The sequence below is a fragment of the Rhinolophus sinicus genome, chromosome 17, assembly GCF_057876585.1.
Source record: "Rhinolophus sinicus isolate RSI-liver-muscle chromosome 17, RSI-T2T, whole genome shotgun sequence".
Classification (NCBI taxonomy): Eukaryota; Metazoa; Chordata; class Mammalia; order Chiroptera; family Rhinolophidae; genus Rhinolophus; species Rhinolophus sinicus.
Window position 1 is genome coordinate 81,511,444 of NC_142517.1, and position 12,984 is coordinate 81,524,427.

Genomic DNA, 12,984 nt, shown 5'->3' on the forward strand with positions numbered 1-12,984 from the left:
TATATTCTCGCTGGCGGCTGGATTGGAGACACAGAAAGCAGGAGCCACATGATCTGCAGCCTGCTGTCCACTTCTCTCTGCCAACCAACCCCACTTGCTAACTGCAATCCGCCATGCTAACTGCAATCCATTTTTGCTAGCTACTATCTTCTTGCTAGCCCCCATTTTCTGCTAGAGTAGCCATGGCAGTTGTATTAGTGGCCAATGGCTCACTGGTTACAGTTGAGGGCCAACTAGCCACAGCTGATGGCCATCCAATCACAGTTGATGGCCATTTACTACCCGAGTGAGCACCTGTCCATGTGAGAGCGAGAGCCTGGAAACTGCACTCCTGGCTCTGTCCCCACAGGGGGTGTGGGGACAGAGTCCCAGAGAGCAGTTCCCAGGCTCTCAGCCTCCCGTGGAAAGGTGCTGGCTCAGTTATTAGATAGCCATCAGTTGTAATCAGATGGCCGTCCTCTGTGGCTGGGTGGCCATCAGCTGTTACTGGTTAGCCATTAACCACTAATATAACTGCTGTGGCTACGCTAGGGGGTTGGTTGGTTGGTTGGCAGAGAAGCGGACAGTGATTGTGGCTAGCAAGTAGGGTTAGCAAGCATGGATGGCAGATTGCAGATCGTGTGGATCCTACTTTCTGTGTCTCACCAGGCCGCCAGTGAGACTGGGGTGCAGGAAGACCCCCTGTTGGGTACTGGCGGATGTTTGCTTTTCTGTCTTACCCAGCCACCATTGAGAATATAGTTGTATGACCCCTATCTATGGCTCCACTGGTGTTCCTTTTTGGCCTCGCCATATCCTGCGTTTTTATGTGGGGAGCGGGAGCAGAGACCCTGCATGACAGGGGGTATCTCTGCAGCCAAGATATCCCTCCCGATCTTCAATGGTCACATGTGGGTGACAGATGAGCCTGTCCCATGTCTCCTCCCCATCTGCCAGTCTCCAGGAGGCTTCTTCTGTACCCTGAAATGATATTATCAGTTTAATTTTATCTCCTTTGTATCTTCATGTTGTAGGGTTCTTCTATGTACAAATTTCTACTAACTTGAAACAGGATGTGCTGAGATTTGATGAACTATTGGAGGTAGGCAAAGTATGAGATAGCTGCTTTTAGTAATTTGCTTGTTTGGAGGGACATACTTTCATACTTTATTAATTTCCTAGGGCCACTATAACAAAGCACAACAAACTCGATAGCTCAAAACAACAGAAATTTATTGTCTCTCAGTTCTGGAGGCCGGAACTCTGAAAGCAAGGTGTCAGCAAGCCTATGCTCCCTCTGAAGGCTCTACAGAAAGATCTGTTCTGAGCCTCTGTCCTACTTTCTGGTAGCTTCAGGCATTCCTTGGCTTCGAAATGGCCATCTTCTTTCTCCCTGTGTCTCTTCACATTGTGTTCCCTCTGAGTATGTCTGTGTCCAAATTTCCACCCTTTTTTAAGGACATCAGTCGAAATAGAACCCACCCTGATGACCTCATTTTAACTTGATTACCTCTGTAAAGACCCTATCTTTTAAAAAGGTCACATTTTAAAGTGCTAGGGGTAGGACTTCTATATATCTTTTGTGGGGACACGATTCAACCCATAACAATACAATCTATTGAAACTGTGAATGGAATCGCTACTCAGGGTTTCTGAGCTACTCAAAACCAAGTGTTCTGACTGGGACTTCTCAGCAACTCATCCAGGGCCCACCTTGGCTTTGTATGCTGCTTTTCAGCGGTGAGTATACAATTATGTGTTTAAAATTTAGTGATCTTGAGGTGTGTGCTCATGGGCTTGCTGTTTTCTCTCTGCCCTTTCTGAGTCTTGAGTGCAAGCAAGACACTACTCAAAAAGTAATGACCATAGTGTGCACGTTTTATAATATAAGTCGTAAGATGGTGGTCTCAGGCAGAGACATGAGAGTTGAAAAATCACAAAACAAAAATGATTGCACATTTTGGGGAATTTGGTTATAAAATAAACAACTTTGTGTTTTGTAATTATTGTATTCTTACCCAAAGTTGTTAATGGTATTTTTTCATTCAGATTAAGTATCCTCCTTTCTCTAAAAATTACCTAACAATAATGATAAAATAATTTCTAATTATAGATCTTCTAACTCTGTGAAAATGATGTTCAACATTTCAAAACAAGTTTTATCTGACTAAATACAAGAAGACACAAAAATTATAGTAGTATTTAAAGGACTCTGGAGGCATTTTGATTCACTTAGCCATATTCAAATGTATGGAAATATTTGCTTTTTCAGACCTGTAGAATTAGAAACACGTGGATTTGCAAAATGACACAGGTGTCTCAATGTAATTAAAACTCTGCCATTTTATAATTATCACCCAAGCAGCCCCAGTACTACCATGTTTCCCCGAAAATAAGACCTAACCGGAAAATAAGCCCTAGCATGATTTTTCAGGATGACATCCCCTGAACATAAGCCCTAATGCATCTTTTGGAGCAAATATTAATATGAGACCTGGTCTTATTTTCAGGGAAACACAGTACTACTTTTACTGCTACCAATGCTGATTCTATTACTACTAATAATAACAGATGATGTTTATTGAGCCTGTATTCTGTGCCAGGCACTTTTCCAAGTATTTTCCCATGGTTTGACTAATTTCACTTCCTCAACAACTCAGTGAGGTAAATGCCATCATCTCTAATGAAAGAAACTGAGGCACAGAGCGTAAAGTTGCACATTAAGTGGCAGAGCTAGAATTCCAATTTGGACTCAGCGCTCTCATTCTTAATCACTAAAAACAAAAATCTTGTAGGGTGATACTTTCCAAAGTCTGTGCCATAGAACACCAATTTGATTAAAAGTTTCTGAAAAAAAGGAAAAAGTTAATGTAATTAAACACATTTGGAAACTACTGTAAACTATAACTCCTTTGTGTAGACTCATAATGTATCCTATATTAAAAGCTGAGAGAATTTTCCCAGGAAAGAAACCTGTATAACAGAATGTAAAATTGAAATTTCAACTGGGCATCAAGATAAAAGAAATGCAAAATTCCCAAGTGAGTTGCTAAGTCACTACATACAGACTGTACAAGCATACTATCTCAACAACTCTTGGATCCTTTCTGAGAATACAGAGGTTTGGAGAGATTTCCTTAGGAGAGACTAGTACCTTTGCTCAGGGCCCTAACCATTTTCACCTGGAAAAGTTTGCTACCTCCTACACCAAGCCCAGAGAACAAGGGCTTCAGGGCGACTTTCTATCTTCCACCCCTTTCTTTGTTCTCCCCCCCCCACCCCCGTACTGCCCCACCCCCAAAACAATTGATTATTCCAGAGAGCAGTGTTGTAGGCACCAGAATTATAGGCAAGAGGGAAGAATATTATATCTGTTTCTTATTTTTTTCTACATAAAGACATGCGTAGAATGTTTGCGATATTTTGGATTTTGGGTATGTCAAATGGATCATTTTAAACATTTGTAGATCTATACAGTATTTGTAGTATTTTGCAAGTCATTAGAAATGTCAAAGCCAAGAATGGCTTTGACTTTCGAAGAGACAACTTCTTGCCTGTTGCTAGCATTTTCCCCTATCTTCAGAGCAAAATCATGGCTTGGTAGATCATTAGGTCCCTCTCTCCCTCTTTATATGTAATTTCTGATAGAATTATATCTACATGCATCTGTGTTAATTAACCCAGCTGAAAAACTTTACTTACAGAGACTTCTAGGATAGACATAGATATGTCACAGGGATAGGAACTTACCGTCTTACCTCTTTAAAGGTGTTTTCTGTTACAGCACTAACTAGAGCTAAATAATGAATGTATTATAATGTTTTGAATAAAAATATTTCTCAAAGATAATTTATAAAATTTGCTGCCCAGAGGCTAAAATAAGTTTATTAACCATGAATGAGGAATCTGGTTCTTTGGGTCTGCATGTTTGGACATGTATGTATTATGCCTAATATATAATGCTATATATAGTTTATATATACTCCAACAACAACAACTTGATAAATCTTAAGTCTCCATAATTAAATTATTAAAATTAAAATTTGTTTTCAAACGTGTGTGTGTGTGTGTGTGTGTGTATTAGTGTTTGTGCGTACAGGATGAATAAAGAATATAAAAATAAAACAAGCGTTACTTGCATGATCTACATAAGTCAGCTCATTTATTCAATTCTCATAACCCAAGGAAAATAGTGTTATCCTCATTTTACAGGTGAGAAAACTCGTCCAAGTTCACACAGACTTTACTAGTGGTTTGTTGTTAGTTTCCAACTCAAATTTTTCTGGTTCTAAAGCCATTATATTTCCCACTATATCACAGTACGATTTTTTTAAAAAAAGATTTTATTGGGGAAGGGGAACAGGACTTTACTAGGGAACAGTGTGTACTTCCAGGACTGTTTTTTCCAAGTCAAGTTGTTGTCCTTTCAATCTTAGTTGTGGAGGGTGCAGCTCAGCTCCAGGTCCAGTTGCCGTTGTTAGTTGCAGGGGGTGCAGTCCACCATCCCTTGCGAGAGTCAAGGAGTTGAACCGACAACCTTGTGGTTGAGAGCCCACTGGCCTAGTGGGAATCCAACCGGCAGCCTTCGGAGTTAGGAGCACGGAGCTCCAACCACCTGAGCCACTGGGCTGGCCCCCACACTACGATTTTTTCACTCCATTATTTTAAGGCATTCTTCATTTTAATTTTCCACGGCAATGGGAGAAATATTGGAAATAGTAGAAAGGTATTATATAAATAGATAAAACTCTAATACAGGTATGATATTAGTCATCACTATAGAAAAAAGTTGTAAGTACTAAAGGTAATTATTACCTTTAACTAAGGTGTCATTGAGAACTTTTCTTAAACCAGCTAATCAAGATACTTCTCAGAGCCACATTTTTACAAGTATCTGTTTAATATATAACTTTAGCAGTATGAAAACATATGAAACATTTGTTATTCCATTGTATAGCAAGGTCCACATTTGACATATCTGAAAGAAAGCATTTCTAAAAAGGATTCTGAACTCTCAGAAAATTTATATTCTATGACTATTAGGGTTTTTTTTGTAGTTTCATGCAAATTTTAGGATTTTTGTTGTTGTTCTATTTCTGTGAAAAATGCCATTGGGGTCTCGATAGGGATTGTATTGAATCTGTAGATAGATTGCTTTAGGTAACATAGACATTTTTAACAATGTTAATTCTTTCAATCCACGAGCTTGGAATATCTTTTCATTTCTCTGTGTGTATGTGTATTCTTCAATTTTTAAACAATGTCTTATAGTTTTCAATATATGGGTCTTTCACTTCCTTGGTTAAATTGATTTCTAGGTATTTTATTCTTTTTGTTGCAATTGTAATGTTACCTCAATTAAAAATAAATAATAAAAATAAAGTCACTTGTAATAATCACTTATAATAACTAACATTTATTGATATAATAAGCATTGCAAAAGAGGGAAAAGAAACTTACATTCTCTCAGAAAAAAAAATTGTTTTTTCTTCATGTGTTATTTCAGGTTTGCAGAGAAACAGACCTCAACATGGGAGTAGGCAAGAGATTTATTGGGAGAGGGAGCTAGAGATGGTGGGGAGAGACCCTCAGACTGAGATGAAAGTCTGACACCTATGGAAAAAGAGGGAAGGAAGGAGGACTTGGTAGGTCTTTTCACAGATTGGTTTATGGATTAAATTAGGTATAATAATATATGTAAACCATCTGACAGTTCCTTGATACTGAATGAATACTCAGTAAATGTGTATTTTTATTTTTAATCTCCATTAAAAATTATTGCAATGAGAATTGTAGATACTTATTACAAGTCATCTGCCCTGTACAATTTTCTTGGCTCTAGAGCTGTACTGTTACACTTGAAAATTGACATCAGGCCAGTGGTTCTGCTTCCTTGAGAGTTGAGTGAACAATCCTCAGACATCCTCAAAGCTAGAAAATTTTCAAGGTAAATTAAGGTGAAAGGAAAAAACACATTAAAAGTCAACATTCTTTTTCATATGACTATGCAAATAAAAATTCATCAGTTTTATTTTAGAAAATTTTCACTCAGAAATATTTGTACTTTTCTAGAAATGTATTATTTATGAATATTTTAGATAGAGCATTTAGAATAAATGGTAAAACTCATAGTCAACTATTATCCTATTCCAACCAATTAATTTGTAATTAATTGAAAAGTTGAAATATTTAAAAATAAAATAAAAACTGCAACTATATATACACAAATTAGTCTGATCTTTGACTTAATGGATAAATCAGTTTAGTAAAAGTAAATTGGAAGCTTTGAACCAAACAATGACCTTCTGTATTCAAATATGACTTGATTTTTAATTTGATAAGGATTTCTCCAAAGTTAAATCATCCCAAATTTTTGGGTTTTAAATTTAAAATTGAACATGACATTTAAAAAATTCCAACTTTGTCTTTAGAGGATGAGACAAGATTGTACTGAAATATTAATACATGTTTTATGCCACATGTGACATTTATTTCAGCATCTTTTATTTTAAAGTTCAAAAAAGAAAAAAATATATTCATTATAGAAAATGTAAAGTACTCATAAAAGTAGAAAAATAAATTAAAATTAAGTGAAATTAATTTTTGGTTCTACCACCCAAAACAACTATTGTTAACATTTTAATGCACTCCCTAAATAAAGCAAGCTTAAGTAATTATTCTTTGATGTTAAAAAATAAATAACAGGCTTCATACTCGAATACCATGCCCTCTTATTCTTAAAAATTATGTTTCCTTTTCTCCTATTGTGAGTTAGTAATCATTAAACTTATTATCATTTTATATCATAAGATTCTTAACTCCCCCACCTAAAAATGATGAATGGAAAATATTATTTATTTAAAGTAAATTTAAATCATGTTTTTACTTTATGTTTGGGATACTTTATAATGTTCTTAATTTGATAAACATAGTGGTTTAAAACCACTATGTTGCTCAAATTTGGGAATCACTGTTATAATTAGGAAGTCAATTATACAAATATGCTTTTTGAAAAGTGTAATGAAGTTCCTGAAAGTAATCTATTGAATTTCTTTTGCACACAGACAGCACAGCTTCTTGTCATAACAGCACGTAAAAGAAAGATGGTAGTTTAAGCTTCTAATGCCAGTTTAGGTTGCATAGTCCATAGGCACACCGTCTGTTGGGTGAGCTTTAGCATTAGATTTACTTTTTCTTCTTGCTATAGGTGTAGTATAAGATGTCTGTGACTAGAAAAATTTTGAGGGATAAAGAAAATGAGACTATAATTCTTACTTAGTATGTACATGCTTTTTCTAAAAAAAAGTTTTCCTGTGGGGGCCCCTGTCATAGATGCTACTATCCTTTAATGTGGGATTGGGTGTGAGGGTGAGTGAAATAGAAAACTGTCCATTTTTTAAATGCAACGTACATTTGATTGTCTAGATAAAGATTTTTAGTGACCACCGGAAGGGATGGACGACATCATTTCTGATAGGTCACAATTAAGAGGTTATGTTACAGGGAAACATGTTACAAGAAAACATCCTTCTTTCGAAACAATTGTATTTTCAATAAAATGGACTTCCTCCTCCCTCTAGCAACATTTTCTTTATGTTAGTCATGAATAGGCAAAGGGTTTGGTGATTTGAGATATTTGCATTGGAAAAAAATAAGAAATATAGTTTGAATTTGAAAATTATTGGAGGGAGAGAGAGAAAGAGAGTATAAACAAAAACAAGGGAATGTTGTGGGGTTAACAAAATCTATTAAAGAATCTGGGAAGCAGAGAAACACTGTGGTAAAGTGAAAAAAGCATGAGCTTTGGAATCACATAGGCCTGGGTTTAATTGAAACCAGAATTTTTTCAGTTCATTAGGATTATGTGAAATCTGATTTCTTTGAATCCTATTTTTTCACCTAGAAAATGGAATTGTTTCTCAACTATCAATTATCAAGCTCTTAAAATGTACCAGATACTGTGTCAAATTCCTGACACTCTCACTTCAATTAATTAGAGCTGCCACTGTCTAAGTCAAGTATAACTGTAGACAGAAATAGACAGAAATAGACTCAGGAAAGTTAAGGTACTTATTCACCCTCCATAAATAATAAATAGCAAATTCCAGGTCGGTGTTCTTTAGCCACAAAATTATACTACCCTACTAGTGGCAGCAGCTATATCATAATGAATATTATAAACTGATGATTTAAACATTTTATGTCATCGTGTTTGAGTTAGCGCTGCTCTTTTCAGGCAATGCCAGAAAGAGACTATTAACTGGTGTAGTGTTTTTTATACTTTATATGCAGTTTGTCTTCCAACCAATTATTTAATCCATAACACTGTTCTGACTTCCTCTCAAAAATGCAGTCATGTAAATTACTTGTTATCTAATGTGGAATATAGGCTTGGAGTTTGTGAAAAGACATAATATTCTGGCAGTAGCTAAAAGAACTCTTGACTATCACATGTTTATGATTGGAAATCACTATTTTTTATTACAAATCATATTGGATTTACATTAAGAAAAATCTTCCGTGTAAGTAGGAAATCAATGGCACAGAGAAAAAGAGCTGACTAGGAATCAAGTAAAAGTTACTGCACCACTTATATTTCTAATCATAGTATAGCTAGAATTACATAAAGAGTAAAATTTTCTGTTTTTCCCAGCACCACGTATTGCAGAGACTATCATTTCTTCATAGTATATTCTTTCCTCCTTTGTCATAGATTAATTGACCCTTAAGTGAGGGTTTATTTCTGAGCTCTCTATTCTGCTTCATTGCTTCATTGTCTGTACCATGCTGTTTTGATTATTGTAGCTTTGTAGTAGTTTGATGTCAGGACGCATGATACCTCTGACTTTGCTCTTTTTTCTCAGGATTGCTTTGGCAGTTTGGAGGCTGTTGTGGGTCCATATAAATTTTAGTATTAGTTTTTCTAATTTTGAGAAGACTGTCACTGGTATTTTGATGGGTATTGCATTGAATCTGTAGATTGCTTTGAGTAGTATGGACAATTTAGTTATATTAATCCTTCCAATCCATGAGCACAGTATATCCTTCTATTTATTTGTGTCGTCTTCAATTTCTTGCTTCAGTGTCTTATAGTTTTCACAGTACAGGTCTTTCACTTCCTGGGTTAAATTTATTCTTAGATATTTTATTCTTTTTGATCTATTATAAACAAGATAGTTTTCTTAATTTCTTCTTCTGATTGTTCATTATTTGTGTATAAAAATGCAATGAATTTCTGCATATTAATTTTGTATCCTGCTACTTTACTGAATTCATTTATTACAACAGCATGGAGTTAGAGGGTATTATGCTAAGTGAAATAAGTCAGACAAAGAAAGACAAGTACCATATGATTCCACTTATATGTGGAGTCTGAAAAAGCAAAACAAAAACAGACTTGTAGAAACAGAGATCAAACTGATGGTTGCCAGAGAGAAGGAGTTTGGGGGGATGATTGAAAAAGATGAAGGGGACTATAGTCAGTAATATTGTGATAACTGCGCAGTGACAGATGATTACTAGACTTAATGTAGTGATCACATCGTGAGATACATAAATGTCAAATGACTATATTGTACCCCTGAAACTAAGGTAATATTGTGTAACAACTATACTTAAATTAAGAAAACATTTAAAAGAAAGTAGCAAGATCACTGTTCCGAAATGAAGTATGATTAGTATAGATTTCTAGCCCCCCACTAGTTAAAACACATTAAAACCAAAAACAGAAATACACAATTTGAATACTGAACATTTATAAAATTTCTTCATTTTAATTTTAGCCAGGGGTGTAACATTTCTAGCATGTTCAGTTTAATTCAACAATCACACATGCCTGATTTGGAACAAGGACGTGGATATACAGAAATGAAAACATGACTCTTCCCTTCTCTACCAGGGAGCTCTCTCCCTAGCTGTGGGACAGGCCACTAAATGATTACATATGCAGATTGCAATAGCTGCTGTGCTAAGGAAGGGCACAGCAAGATGGGGCCTTGCTTGAATGTTGGAATAGTCAACCCCTGGTCAACCCCTCATCACCACTTAAAGATTTTTAATGTATACCAGTTTTGAAATTGCTGCTCTTAGGGAATCAGATGCTGTACAGGTAATAGAAAGGCCATCGTAAAAAGAATCAGATGATTATTAGGAAAGGGCTCAAGCCATTGTAAGGGTTATACTCACTGAGAAATCAGAAATACAGTAAGTACCATGAAGAACTGGTACCTTCTGTAAGTACCACGAAGAGGACCTATGATTCGGAATTAATGTTTTACAATATATTTAGCTACTATTTTTATCTTTTGTGCTTCATTTAAAAGTACAGCTTTTTTCTTACTACAAAATTAATGCACATTATTTTTGGAAAATACAGGTAATAATAAAATAAAACTCACTTTTAACCTTACTACCTAGTGATAAACATTTTGCTGTTTAAGGGTTCTGGCATTTTTGTATTCTTACATGAATGAAATCGTCACAGACATGTGATTATCCTATAGATTCTGCTTTATAATCTGCTTTTTAACTTAATTTTATTTAATTTATTATGAAGATACTTTTCCTGTCAGTACATGGTATAGTATTTTTAAAGGCTACATATTCTTCCATTGTAAGGATGTATAGGAACCTTAATTTATTCAGTCAATTTTCTATTAGTGGACATTTAGGTTGTTTTCACTTTTCCACTTTTGCAAACAATGCTGTAATAAAAATGCATGTACGTATATCTTTGCATGTGGCCATAATTACATACTAGGATAAAATCCTAGAAATGAAATTGCTTTTCATGTATATTTCTAAATTCCTCTAGAAAGCTCAGTCAAATTATACTCAATCATCCAAGAAGTCTCCTGACACTCCACACATCTAATCCTGGTCAACATTAATATTTAATGTTTAAATCTTTGCTAATTTAATAGGTAAAAATTGTATTTTGTTATTTTAATTTGGCCGTCTTTGATTATCATGCTAAATATTTTCATAAGTTTATTGGAAGTATTTTTCTATGTTTGAGTTATAAAAGTGAAATTATTATGTTTTGAAATTAATTAATTAATTAATTGAATTAGTTCTAAAGACTGTATGTTACCGTGTTTCCCTGAAAATAAGACTGGGTCTTATATTAAGTTTTGCTCCAAAAGATGCATTAGGGCTTATGTTCAGGGGATGTCCTCCTGAAAAATCATGCTAGGGCTTATTTTTTTATTAGGTTTTATTTTCCGGGAAACACGGTATGCAGGGCTGCATTGACTTTATTCAATTCTTTATTACTTTCCTAATTTTATACTATTTTTATTAACGCACACAAGTCAGGTCTGCACTGCATGAACATCTTTTCATTAGAAATATAGTAGCCGTTTCCACCTACCTTCAATTCCTCTGAATCGGTATTTTTTGCTTTAAACATGAAACCACAGGCCAAGTTTCATTTCTCATTTACCACTTCTCCACCTGAGTTGTCAGTTTTGCTTTTGGTCTAAATTGAAGGTGAGAGGGCATCTTATTAAATCACTGTCTTTGGGCAAGGTTCGAATAGAGCAATCTACTTTGCATATCTTGTTTATTTTGTCATTTGAAAATAAATTTAAACCTCATACTCTCCAAAATGTGTTCTTGTGTTTAAAATAATTTTTTACACCTAATAATCTTTAAGGACAATGAAAGTATTTCCATTTGGGGATGACAATGTGAACATTTCTTTAAGGAAATGTGACAATATCTAGGCAACAACCATATCAAAATGGCAGTTACATGAGGTGAGTTGTATGTAGACTAAGTATGGGCTTTCCCCTAAGTATTGGAAAAGATCAAAGAAAAATGATTTGACTTGTAATTTTATTTTTATGTATCAAGCTCTTCTTGGGTTTTAGTACTTCATTCTTTGGTTCAAAAAATAAGTAACTCTGGGTACAGTAAACTTCACGAAGAAACAAGTTCTACATCTACCTTTTAAAAGCCTACAGAGTCTAGTGCCATATATAGAGAGAGTAGTTGATTGTGGAATGGGCTACTTGTTCAACCTTTGAATAGGGAATTTTAATCCATTTATATTTTTATTGAAAATGCTGAGATATATTTATACTTATATGTGTCATTTTATTTTGAATTTTGTATTTATTATATTTTTCTTTGCTTTTTCACCCTTTCTTGTATTTTGTCAAGAATACATTTAGTCTGAATATTAGCAAGAAGATTCAGTAGATGCTTACAGTTGCACTTATATACTGTGTGTTTTTGTATTTTGTGAGTGAGTGACTGCAGTAGAATCTTTAGAATCCATCAGTAATAACAAATCCATCAGTTATAATAATAAGTTTATGGTTGTCATAGTGCATTGTGTATATTAGACACATTGCATTCTTAGTTTGATGTTTGAAATATTGACTATTTTCAAGGAACTCCACAGGTATGTGGCATATAAGGTATAAAATTAAACCACTGACCTATGATGCAGTAAGGAATGAATGACTTAACTAGTTGGCCAGGTCAAACACCCAGGATTAATATCTCAATTCTGCTTTATTTTCTACACATGCAATACCACTGAAGAGGTTACACTTTACTAAACTTGTATGGAGCAAAATACATGCTATACTGGAATTTGTAAATTTAGGGATTTGTGAAAGTTTTGCAAAAGATAGTTCTTAAATACTGTACTTAAATAGTTAATATATTTTTAATACATAATTACTGTCTATACCCTATAAGGAAAAGAGCAGAGTTGCTTGCTGAAGACTGCCACAGAAAAAAAATTTTAAATTAAAAATAGTCTTTAGTCACATATAATTTTTGATGCATAAAATTATATTTGATCTAAGAACATCACAAGAAGAGCTATATCTTTTGCTTTGTGCATAATTAAGAACAAATGGGAGGTACATTTATAAAATTTAGATCACATAGTATTCTAACAGGAGAACCTTTTATCTTTCATTTTGCACTAATAGTAATATTAAAATGACATCTTTCTAATCAGAACTGATAGGAGCTAGCAGATAGAAA

General features: G+C 34.5%; 1 non-coding gene across 1 annotated transcript; it reads right to left on the reverse strand.

Moving 5' to 3' along the window:
* Positions 1-5,724: 5,724 nt before the first annotated feature.
* On the reverse strand, positions 5,725-12,769 carry LOC109460764 (uncharacterized). The gene is made up of 2 exons (XR_012496630.2): positions 11,351-12,769; positions 5,725-5,910 (listed from the first exon to the last, which is right to left on the reverse strand). It is a non-coding gene; the product is annotated as an uncharacterized LOC109460764 (transcript).
* Positions 12,770-12,984: the final 215 nt, after the last annotated feature.